This window comes from Phragmites australis, chromosome 22, assembly GCF_958298935.1.
Source record: "Phragmites australis chromosome 22, lpPhrAust1.1, whole genome shotgun sequence".
Taxonomy (NCBI): Eukaryota; Viridiplantae; Streptophyta; class Magnoliopsida; order Poales; family Poaceae; genus Phragmites; species Phragmites australis.
This window is the reverse complement of record NC_084942.1, coordinates 2,955,213-2,967,218: the sequence shown is the minus strand read 5'-3', so window position 1 is coordinate 2,967,218 and position 12,006 is coordinate 2,955,213. Positions and strand designations below refer to the sequence as shown.

The 12,006-nt window shown below is 51.4% G+C and overlaps 1 pseudogene; it reads right to left on the bottom strand.

Moving 5' to 3' along the window:
• Positions 1-3,681: 3,681 nt before the first annotated feature.
• On the bottom strand, positions 3,682-10,104 carry LOC133905391 (serine/threonine-protein kinase AGC1-5-like; annotated as a pseudogene).
• Positions 10,105-12,006: the final 1,902 nt, after the last annotated feature.

Here is a 12,006-nt window from a genome sequence, read left to right as displayed (position 1 = left end):
TTCAAAAGCAACAGGAAGTGACGCAAAGAATTGCAGATGCCCATGCCCAGTCTTTCCAAGGCTCTTTCAGGCCAGAAAGGGAGAAAGACCAGCTAACCTTGGTATTGGAAACTAAGGAGCACCCAGGTCGCACCAGAGGCAAGGGTGTGGTGCCTTGGAAAGAAGGATTTCCAGAAGCCGCCGAAAGTTACAGGAGTCGAAAGAGAAGGAGAGAAAAACTAGAAGATCTGCTAGCTTTAGTACAACAAGAACTTGTACAAGAGCATCAGATGACAGACGCCAAAATCAAAGAAGCATTTCAGCAAGGAAACAGACAGCAACAAGGCGAAGAAAATGTTGTGAGCCCTGGTGGTTGTCGGAGCAGCTACGCGTTCACGGGGTTTGCAGAAGAAGAATCAACCAGTTACCCTGTGGACGACATCACAGAAAGCAAAGTGTGCAAGCTTATCATGCCCACCTTGAATATTACCACCACAATGGCTATGGGGCAGGTCAACTAATGCGTGGAAGGAGCTCTTTTCAACGATCTTCCGATACTGCAAGGATATGCTAAGGTCCACGTGGACTCCGTGCGAAGGCCGTACCATAAGATTGACATGGATTACCCTGGAGAGACGAGTTCCAAGAGGCTCAGATTAAACATGGGTGGCTTCGTTCTGTAGCCCAAGCACTACATAGTGTTTGAAGATGAGATAGACGAGTTGTTTGATACGGAGTCAGACCCAGCACACAGAATTTCTCTGACTCCTCCACGTTCGCTGCCACTGTCACCATCACAAAGAAGCGAGCCAACTCCTCCACAGTCGCTGCCACCGCCACCATCACCTAGAAGAGAGCTAACTCCTCCCTTATGCAAGTTGCCACCAAGTGAGCCAACTCCTCCCCCTTAGAAGTCAGCACCAGTGCCACCAAGAGAGACAACTCCTCCTCCTCCGAAGTCAGCACCACCACCACCAAGAGAGGCAACTCCTCCCCCTCAGAAGTTGACAACAGCTGCACAGTCTAAGAATTTGAGTTCATCTCAGAAGTTGGCTTCATCCCAGAAGCCAAGAGCACCTAAGAAGGTGGCAACACCTGAGAAGTTGCCTTATGAACAAACACCAGAGGAAACCAGAGCGACAGAGGACGCCAGTGTCAAGAAATTCTTTCAAAAGCTAGATCCTAAGAAGAAAATACTAATTCATGCAGAAATACAGAAGTTTTTCTTGAAGATGGCCAAACCTATTGAGCGTAAGAGTAAATCAGACTACGCGCGCATCAAAAGCAAGAAATACTTAAAGGAGTCTTCTATCGAACAGATACGACCGGAAAAAAAAAATAGAAAGATTTATTGAAGATGCTAAAATAACAAAAGAGCAATTTCTAGATGAGTCCCTGTCACCAAAAGCAGCCGAGAGATGGCAATTTAAGTTAGGCGAACTCTTGGTCGTGCCAAACATGTGTGACAAATTGACATATCAACTTCGGAAATTCCATGCGTGGTACATGAAGGAGTCGCGGGATGGTAGAGAAATGTTCGAGGCTAGATATAATGATCGAGATTTCCTCCACGGGGACAGCTCTATTTATATATTTTTTGAGGAAATAGATCGACTGTACCAACAAGATGGCCTCGATGTGTCTGTCTTGAGTTGTTGAACTTTGTAAGTGTTGTATACATATAATTAATAGTATACATTCATGTACCATGGGATTGATTGTCTTAACTTATTCCTTATGTAGAATGGAGGTATAAAGATGCAGGACAGAGGGAATCGACCATGTGGGATTCATCGACCCATATCATGTAAACCCAACAATGATGCAATCCGATCTAAAAGGAACTGAGGACTATGCATTGAAGTGTATTTTGGAGCTACAATTCAATAAATACATACTTTTGTCCTACCACTTTGGGTATGTGTTCCCCTCTATGAATGTTCTACTCTTTTTTAGCAATAAATAGTTAGAAATTAGGACCAACTAACCTATGGTGACCTATGTGCGGTTATCACTGGATCCTCCTTGTCATTCACCCAGTCATTAGCAAGATCGTTGTCTACGGCTCACAAAATAATCGAAAAGAAACCTACCAACCCGTCATTGACTTGCTACAAAGGTAAAACCCGACCATTTCGTTATTGCTCTTGTAATATTTGATTTGATTGAATCTAAGTCTACTTATGGTAATAATCACACACATGCAGAGTGTACCTATGATACATCAAGAAGAGTGTTAGACATCAGCCATTCACGAAAGAATGGATTATCCGATATGACTTTCCTTGTAGGAAGCAGGGCTCATACAATAATTTATGTAGTTTTTATGTAATGGAATTCATACACGGATTAAACGGAGACATGTCATACCATGTGATCAATACTGAGGTATGCAACATATATCTTGATGATTAATTTTTAGGTCCGACACGTGTTCATAAGGATTGATTTCTTTAATTCTTGAAATTGTAGCTCCTCGAGCTGTCCAAAGATCGACTCATGGCCATTGAAATCAACGCACTTTAAGAACAACTTGTCGGTTTCATCAATAATTAAGTCATCAGTCCAACTGATGAGTTCTATGAATTTGGCTTCTCTCTCTCGTTACCATCATCCAAGAAGAAAAAACAGAGTTCAGAACTTTCGATTAGCAAGAAACCTTAAACTCTTTTTTATTGTTGTAATGAAACCTTACATGTATACGGCGTATATATACTGTGACAAGATTTGTAATGAAACCTTACATGTTTTAGAAATAAAATTTATATGTGCTTGTGTATATATGTTGTGATATTTATCAGTGCGTGTCTATAAATATAACATATACTATTGCCCGCAATGGTTAAAATTTGCAAATGTCACGCTATTGGCGGCAATCGCCACATTTAAAAAAGGACAGGAAAACACCTATCAGTGCCGGTTGATAAAAACGAACTGACACTGATAGTACACATATCAGTGCCGGTTCGTATTATCAACCGGCACTGATATGTGTATTATCAGTGCCGGTTCGATCCACAAACCGGCACTGGTAGTAATTTTCAGTACCGGTTTTATACCTAGCACTGATAGTCACAGACTATTAGTGCTGAGTAATTAGTGTCGATTCAAAATCCATCACTGATGATGATTTTAAACCTACACTGATGAAGATATGTGTAGTAGTGATAGCTCTACACTCATGTTAGGCGCAGGCACCAGACAACCTGTTAGTGGCAGCCAGGTTAAGACAAAGTGCAAATCAAACAACGTTAATTTATTCAAATGGTGTGCCCGTTGTCGCTTGTCATGGCGCGCTCGAGCAAGCTCCCTCGAGACACGCAGACGGCAACCACTTGAACCGACAACGCAGCGCCTACGCGCCCTGCTCTACTCCCCCAGCTGACCGGCTGCCTCACCACGTGCGCCGGGCCGGATTCGGACAAGAGGTGCCTGATTGGGTCCCAGCGATGGCAGGGCAACTTGTTTTCGCACGTACATGGACGCTTCTGAAATTGCTTTTTTGGCTAGTAGTACTCCACGGGCGTGCCGTGCAGGGCCGGTCCCGAGGGGGTCGAGCGGTGCGACCGTCTCGGGTCCTCAAAATTTAAAGACCCCGTATGTATATGTATACTGTGTATATCGATCCAAAAGTAAATTGAAAAAATAAGATTTAGGTGATTTATATTTAATAATAGGGTTTATTTTTAATCTCGCCTTGGATCACCGAAATGTCAGGACGGGCCTGGTGCCAGGACAACTGTCGTCCGGCATGTCGTCGTTGGCATTGTTGCCGCCGCCGCAGCAGCCGGCGTTGTTGTTGGCCATGCTGAACGGCGGAGGCACGTACTGCGGGGCGGCGCACCGGAGCAGCGCCCTGTTCACACCGTTGAAGAACGGGTGCCGCTTGATGGCGGCCGCGCCGACCGTGGCCCCGAGCCGCTGCGCGGGGTCCTTGGCGAGGAGCGCGGTGACGAGGTCCTTGGCTGCGGACGACACAGGGGGGGGGGGGGGGGCTCCTTTGGGAACTCGAGGGCTCGCGCGACGATGTTGGCGAGCGTCATCTCATTGTCGAAGCCCTTGAACGGGGTGGTGCCGTAGAGGAGCTCGAAGATGAAGATGCCCAGCGTCCACAAGTCGACGGAGCTGCCATGGCCCTCCCCGGAGACGATCTCCGGCGCGAGGTACTCGTGCGTGCCGTCGAACGATATCGACCGGAGCTCCACTGGCTCGGCCACGAACTCCATGTCGAGGGCTCGAGGCCACCGCCGGAGGGGAAGCTACCGTTGCCACCACTGGACGAGGACGTTCTCCGGCTTGAGGTCGCGGTAAATGACCACCTCCGCCGTGTAGAACCTGCCGCAGTAAATGACAGTGGCATCATTAGTCATGTAACAGCCGGTCACTCTTAAATTGCACTAATGATTCATCATTTGTCAGTGTCATCCACGACGCAGAATCAAATGTGTCAAACAAACTAGTAAGCCATACTACCAGATATGATGCACGTAAAAGAGATGCATTTTCAGTGCCCGCAGCATCCATCAACACTTGGTAATTGCATGGAGTAGTACAAAACCATAGAAGCGCATCCCCCTAACTTTATTCACATGTATGTAACCAAAAGGGCGCACAGACTAACGACGTGGAATGTAGTGCTGGCATGTTGGATGCCGCTGTTTGCTCCAGCTCCAGTGCAGAGCAGAGTCACAGGGAGCAGAGAGAAAAAAGAAAGGCCACAAACAGTGCTCGAATTAGCACATCATTGCTGTTGGAAGTTGCACGGTGGGGGCTAGTCTAGTTTAACGCGACAAAAGAATTGCTAATTCCTTGGTTAATTAGATTAATCCTTACAAGAAGTACCCTAAGTTGATCTCCATTCAGGCTACTCATTGGGGGTGCATGACCGTGTGTTTCAGAGCTGTCATTCTTAGACATCACATGGGGATTAATAAAAGCCTCCTTGACCAGCGGCGGAACCAGGTCCCACGCAAGCTGGACTTGTGCCTGGGGTTTGGGTCTAAATTTCTGAGGTAATTACTGTATAAAACAGTGAATTTTTGTAGGCTCAATCCAAATCTTAATGGGTCAGCCTGGGGCTTGATCCAAGGCTAGTTCCGGACAGTACTCAACTACTGATACTATAGGCGAACGAGCTGTAAGCCTGTTGGTAGGTTCGCTCGTTGTAGCGCCTGCCCCCTGTGTTCGAGCGCTGCTCGTTGCAGTGGTCGCATCGAGGATTTATTTCTCCGGCCTCTCCGCGTGTGGTGCTATGAGGTTTCGCCACTATCTGTTAGGGTCGCGTTCTTTTAAAAAAGAGCTGGGTATAGGTGTAAGTCTAGGTGAGTACGCGCGTTAGGTGTGGTGGGTGTGCGCACGTGCTTGAGTAGATGTTACAGCTGTACTCAGTGGAGAGGCTAAAAAAAATAATGATACTGTAGTGTCATGTTCTCGAAACGAGTCCAGCGCCGCACACGGACGTCTGTCAGCCGGCCTTCACCGTTACCATGCGTAATCTGTCGAAGGCGATGTTGTTGGTCGCAGGCAGATGGGATCGTCGTACCATCGCAGTTCGCAACGCTGTGGCTACGAGTGTTACATGGTCTTCAGCAGTCATCCTAAAAACTCGTCCCCAACAGTATTTTTTAATACTGTTATAATATTTTTTTTTCTTTAGTAGTTACCCATCTTCTATCTTCCACTACTTTCTATATCTCTTCGGATCTACAGTCACCTCCAGCAAGTTCGGGGTGTCCCGGGCAAATTTGCCGGTTCCGTATCCCTGTTGTAAGACTATCCCTAACCATATTCCCTTCATTTCGTTCCCTTCCCGATTCCCTTTCCCGTTCACATTCCCTTTATTTTTTCTCATCTCCAACAGCTTCTCTTCAAGGGGAATCGCGAAGGGAACGGAGAGAGAATCCCGTCCTGAAGGGAATGACCTTGGGAATCCCGTCGTGAAGGGAACCGTGAAGGGAATCCGTTGAGAGCGCTAAAGGGAACGGGAATCCCTTCACGACGAGAATCTGCCCGTGAAGGGATTCCCTTGGATATGATCTAAGTGATGCCGATTCTGCTAGAGCAGCGTTCCGACGTCTCCGATCCACAGCAGCTTTCGATGCCGATTTCCCTTGAGATGGCCTTAGTAGGGGTACGAAACTGTGTTGTCACAGTGAGCTCCCATCTATGATGTCCAATCTGACAACTACACGGAGCCATTTCCAGATGACAGAACAGGAGGGTGGTGAACAAGCATTTGCTAATTCAGTTCGCAAAATAGTTTCTTATGGTTAAGGATGCATCCAAGAAAGAGGCTGCAATATGATGTTATGCGGTATGTTTATGTTTTCTTCAATTTTTCCGAGGACCTGTAATGCACGGATTTCAGTAAGAGAGAGAGAGAGAGAGAGAGTTTACAACAGACAACAAAAAAAACAACGAAAAACAGAAGAGAGCATAGACAGAGAAGAGAGTTTATGTTTTGTCATGATGAAACGCATTCCGATTAAACCTGTAGTACGATAAACTAGACGGGTGCATATGCCTAACCGAAGACACATGGGGCCGACTGCATCCACTAGATCCTTAAACTGCACTACAAACACAAATAAAACAAAAGGAGTAAAGAAAAGCACTAGGAAAGACGAAAGGAAAGAAACAGGGCCAGCAATCAGAGTGCAGGAAACCGGCCGGATTCTTCTCCAAAAAGTTTAGAATCACTAGCTTAATAGCTACGGATCACGCCCAAAAACAAGAAAATTGTAGGATCGAATACTCATTAATCAGGCAATCAGAGGGGTGAATGATTGCTATGCGGAAGCGATGGCAAATTTTTAACTTAAACAAATCACCCTACTCAAAATCCCAACTCAAACTAGATATTCCACTTGAAATCTTATCCTAGTCGAAATCCTATAACCTAGCCAAAATTCTACTCGAAATTCTATGACCCTTTCGGAAGACTATAACCTACTCGGAATACTACTCGAGACAGACTGCAGACTCGCTACTAAAATCGATGTAGAACTCGACCCGTAACTCGGATGGACTTGAAATTTTGACAGCATAAACTAGACAAAATTACGCAACTTTTTTGACAGGTTTCAGTCAATCGGATACGTGGATCAAGATTTACAACCTTTGCAATTTGACAGTGTCAGATCTCGTTGAGAACGTAGTCGTGAAAAGATTAAAACTTGACTGAGCAAAATCGACAAGGTTCTAACCAATGAAACTTTTCAGAGTAGTCGCTCAATATCCTAAGAACGTTTCAGATTGATCAAACCAAGTCTAAACTTGTCCAAACACGAAATTAATCAAAAACCAAATCTGACATGCAACAAGATGAACATAGATGAGGAACGAAATTACTAACACATCAATTTACCAAAGCTTGATCTTTATTACATAGATATGTTTATAAGATGCATCTCCAAAGCATCCCTACAAGGATCTTCATGAAATCCCAAAGCCTCATCTGCTTCGCATACTACCCAACAAAACAGACCCTCTCTATTTATTGGGCAGCAGCGTACCTACGAATCCTAGTCGGACTACAACTCTCAGCCGTATCCAACAAGGTCTCTTTTCTTTCCTCTAATCATAAGAGGACAAACAACTCCCACTAATTAAGCTAATTAGCCAACAACTATCACGTAACGTGCATGCAACATCTCCACATGTGTCAGAGGATGAACTCCACAAGCGGGAATCCGGAGGGACCCCTTTGAGATTCAGCCGGGGGATGATTCTGAATCTACCTCGTACGTGAAATAAATGGGAGTAAATAAGATGCAGGTGGGTTGGATGATCAGATGTAGGAGGAAATAAATGGCCGGAGGATTTTAGACAGGTTCGGACCGCACAGAGCGTAATACCATACTCCTGTATGAATGCTATAAATGCTCTGAAAATACCTCTCTGAGGATCTCTTGTCCTACAAGGATGTTTGTCTAAGTCTAGAGCTTCGTGCTTCTTGCTCTTCGTCGGTTTGTCTCGGTCTTGAAGAAGTTGTTTTCTTCTGTGTGATCTGCCGCGAGTTCTATCTCTTCAGCCCGTAGCTTCCAAAGCTTCCCCTCTTCTTCCTCCGGGGAGCCCGCCCCCCTTTTATACCCCGTCGGTGAGGTTGGCGTGCCCAGAAAGGATGGCGCGAGTTCCAAGGCGCCATAAATGGAAAGCAACTATCATGGGCTGCCGTTTGATGTTACGGGGGGTTGAAAACGCACCCTCGTTCGGTCCTATCGTCATCATCCCGCTTTTCAGCGGGTGCTGCGGGGAGGGCTTGCCGGGCAGCCACCGAGTAACCCCGCATACCCGCCCGGTCAGAGCGAGCCTAACACAGCAGAGCGGCAGGCGATATGCCTCGAGCCCTACGACGTTATCTCGAGGCGCGCTAGATGACACGCGATGGGACCCGCCGCATTAAATGTCCCCACGCCTCCTTGCCAGGCGGTGGCAGGGTCTGACAGCAGATGTGGGGGGAGTGGTTGGAAGTGACAGGCCATGCTCCCTCTTAAATGCAGTATCAGGCCTTTCACCAATCGACACCTCACTGCTGAGCCCCTGTAGGGTCCACCGGCAAGGGGCGTCTCAGGTCCTCGGGGAACTGTGAGTGCTCGGGGACTACTGTTCATAGCCTCGAGCACTCTCTCTCGGATACGCTTTTTCTTGGTCCTCGGAGAACTTGGGTACTCGGAGACCAACGTTCATGGCCTCGAGCGCCCTCTCCCGGAACTATGTCTGCTTAGGTCATCAGGGAACTCGGGTGCTCGGGGACCACAGTTCATGGCCCTGAGCACCCTCTCCCGGAACTTGGTCTTTGGGTCATTAGAGAACTCGGGTGCTCGGGGACCACTGTTTATGGCCTCGAGCACCCTCTCTCGGAACTGTGTACTTCTCGGGCCTCAGGGAGATGATCCCTGAGGGAGAACGCCACGTGGCACTCTGCTGTCCTGGCCTCGGGACTCGGGGACCCTCGGTTCCCATGTCATCGATAGTAGCCCCTGGGCCCATTGGTAGGCGATGGCCCAGAGACTGCGGATGGGGCCCTTGTTTTCTTCGAGGTCGGTCCCAGCATCGATGCCACGTGGCCTGTTCTCAGGCGCTGGTCTTTTGCGGTCTTGGCAGTCTTCCTGGTCCAGGTTTGTGGTATGGCCCAGGCGGGGAACCGAAAGGGCGTATGTCCTTCCGACTTCCGAGGAGTGTGATAACGAGGTGGGAGGCGCGTGTGGCAACTGCGTGGATCGAGGGTAGTGCACCTGGCAACTGCACGGATCGAGGGAGATTCGCCTGGCCACCGCGCCGATCGTGGGAACGCGCCTCGCAGATTGCGCCGCGGAAAATGCCGTTTGAAATCCCTAGGATAAAAAAGGGAACGGGGAGCGAACCGTTGCTCCTCACGCCATTCTTGCGATTGCCGTTTCTGCCTCCTTCTTCTTCCTTTCGCTCAGGAGCTCTCGCCCCCCTTCGGCCCGCAGCACACCCTCTTTCCCAACCCTTCCAGCACACTCCCCACCCCCAAAAGATGCCGAGGGCAGGAAGCAGCCGTCGGGATACGTCGAGCGCCGACAGTGTGCTGCCAAAGTCTCAAATTGTGAACGAGGAGGGGGCGGAGAAAGTCCGCAAGCTGATGGTGCCCACCGGCCAGCGGGAGGCATCGGTGGTGACGCCGGCCGGAGCGGATTGTTATCTTCGTGTCCTTTATCGCTGCTGGGCTGGTGCCGCCCTTCTCGATGTTCTTCCTCCAAGTGCTAGACACGTTCGGCATCCAGTTGGCCCACCTGAGTCCGAACTCGGTGGTGATTCTGGCAACCTTCACACACTTCTGCAAGATGTTCGTGGGAGTGCCGCCGTCGGTCGCTTTGTTCCAGCATTTCTTCGTCCTCTGAGCGGCTGGGAAGAGGAGAGGATCCTACGAGATGGAGGTGGCCGGCTACTGCAACTTCTGCCTATGGGATGGGCTCGGCAACTCTACATCCCGTAAGTACTGTGCAGCAAATGGGAGGACTGGCACCGGGACTGGGTCTACGTCGATGTCAGTCCCCATGGCCGCCTCACGCTGTCCGAAACGCCGGCGGAACCGCACAGGCCGACCTGGGAGGTGGCCCCCGTGGAGGATGAGCGCCTGCGCCCGGTACTGAACCGCATCGATGACCTGCGCCGAGCGGGGCTGACTTCGCCGATGGTGGTCGCCGACTACCTGCGCCGTCGTCTGGCCCCCTTGCGGGAGCGTGCCCGCGCTGCCTGGATGTACACAGGACCCGACGACATCACTAGGACCCACATCAGCCCGAACGGGGACCTCGACGAGGGGGCGCTGGCGACCCTGTTGAGGGTGGTGACCAGCGTAGACGACCTCGCCCGGGGGATCCTGCCCCGAGAGGATCTAGCGCTCTACGCGGATCCTGGTCGGGCGGCACTGCAGGCATCCATGCCGGAGTTCGACGCCCAGGGCCTGGTGGATCATCCAGGGCGCCGTAACCCCAGGACCATACAAATCCCCGGGGTGGATGACCACGGAGGGCGGGGCGCCGCTGTTGAGGGCAGCAGGCCGGCGGCACGAGGAGACAAGGGGAAGCATACTCGGGCATACGTCCCTCAACCGTCTTCATCATCGTCACCGTCACCACCGCGACAACGGCCGGTAGCGGGCGGCGCGACGGAGGGCGGCCTAGGCGGCCAATCTTCGGGAGCGGAGTCCGGGACGGAGGCCGGACCTAGGGCGCGGCAGCCCGAGGGCCAGGGCCCGGCTGGCGGCGCAACGGCTGGCGGTCGGACCGACCAGCCGCCGGAGACAGGCTCCGAGGCAGCCGCTGGGGCCGGCCCACAACGGCCCGAGGACCAGAGCCCTCCCCCGAAGAGGAGGAAGGCAGAGCCCAGACCGAAGCACAGGGCCCCAACTTCCGGATTCCGGAGTCTCGGTGGAGGTACCACGGGCTGAAAACCACGTAAGCTCCCTTTTTGTCTCGAGCATACCTGCCCGGATGTTGGCTTGTCATTAATCTTTTTTGTTTTCAGGCCGCTCAAGGACCCCACAGGAGGCCAAAGGCAACCGGAGGAGCCGAGGCCTGCCCCTATTCTGGGGCCGAGCGCGCCTGTTCCAGAGCCGAGAGCGCCAACGGACCTGGAGCTAAGGGCACCGGCCAGCCCTGATCCGAGGGCCTCGGCCGGTCCCGAGCAGCAAGCGCCGACCGATCCTGCCCCAAGCCCTCCGAGGGCGGAGCAAGTGGCCGCGGGGGAGGTGGTCGTGACAAGAGCAGCGTCGGCACGGCAGCCATCGGGGACCCTGAGCCCCCGGCCACCTTCTGGCCAGGCCCTGGAACCCCTCCCGAAGGTGCTGGGAAGCGCCCGGGAGGTCATTGGGTGGCTTGAAGTGGCCGTGGCGGCAGAGCGGGCGGAGCTTGAGAAGGAGCGTGTCGCCCTGGTTACTGAGAGGGGCCGACTGGAAGAGGCCCGGAAGCTTTTGGAGACCCGTATCGCCTCGGCCCGCGTGTCTTACGAGAAGTCAATGCGCGAGGTGGCCGAGGAGTGGGAAGCCCTGGAGGAGACACGCGACGAGGCCGTCACCGCGCAGGAGAAGGCCAGCCGCATGGAGCGGCTCGCGACCGAGCTCGACTAGGCATCCCGGAGGTAAGCCGCGGAGCTGCTTGCTCAGGAGTGGCAGCTGCTGTCTCGGGAGGAGGCGGTTGGCCAAAGAGAGGAGGTGGCGCAGTCTGCTCAGGCGGACTTGGCCCACCAGAACGACGAGCTCGAGCGTGGCTGCGCCAAAGTCCTCTGTCAGGAGGAGGAGGTCACGGTACTCGAGACCGACGTCGAGATAACGGCGGTGGCCCTTGATGCCCGGAAGAAGCAGATCGCGCGGTGAGAGACGGATGCCGCCTCGGCATCGTCGGCCCTACCTAAGATCCCATCATAAAACCTTGTTCCTAACTGCTGCACGATCTCGTTCTGCATCCAGTACTTTAGGGTGTTTAGCAATGGAAAGCGTTCTTGCTTTTTTGCTTACCAATCCCAAGTCAAGTCAAGTCAACTACAGTGGTCTTTTGCTTG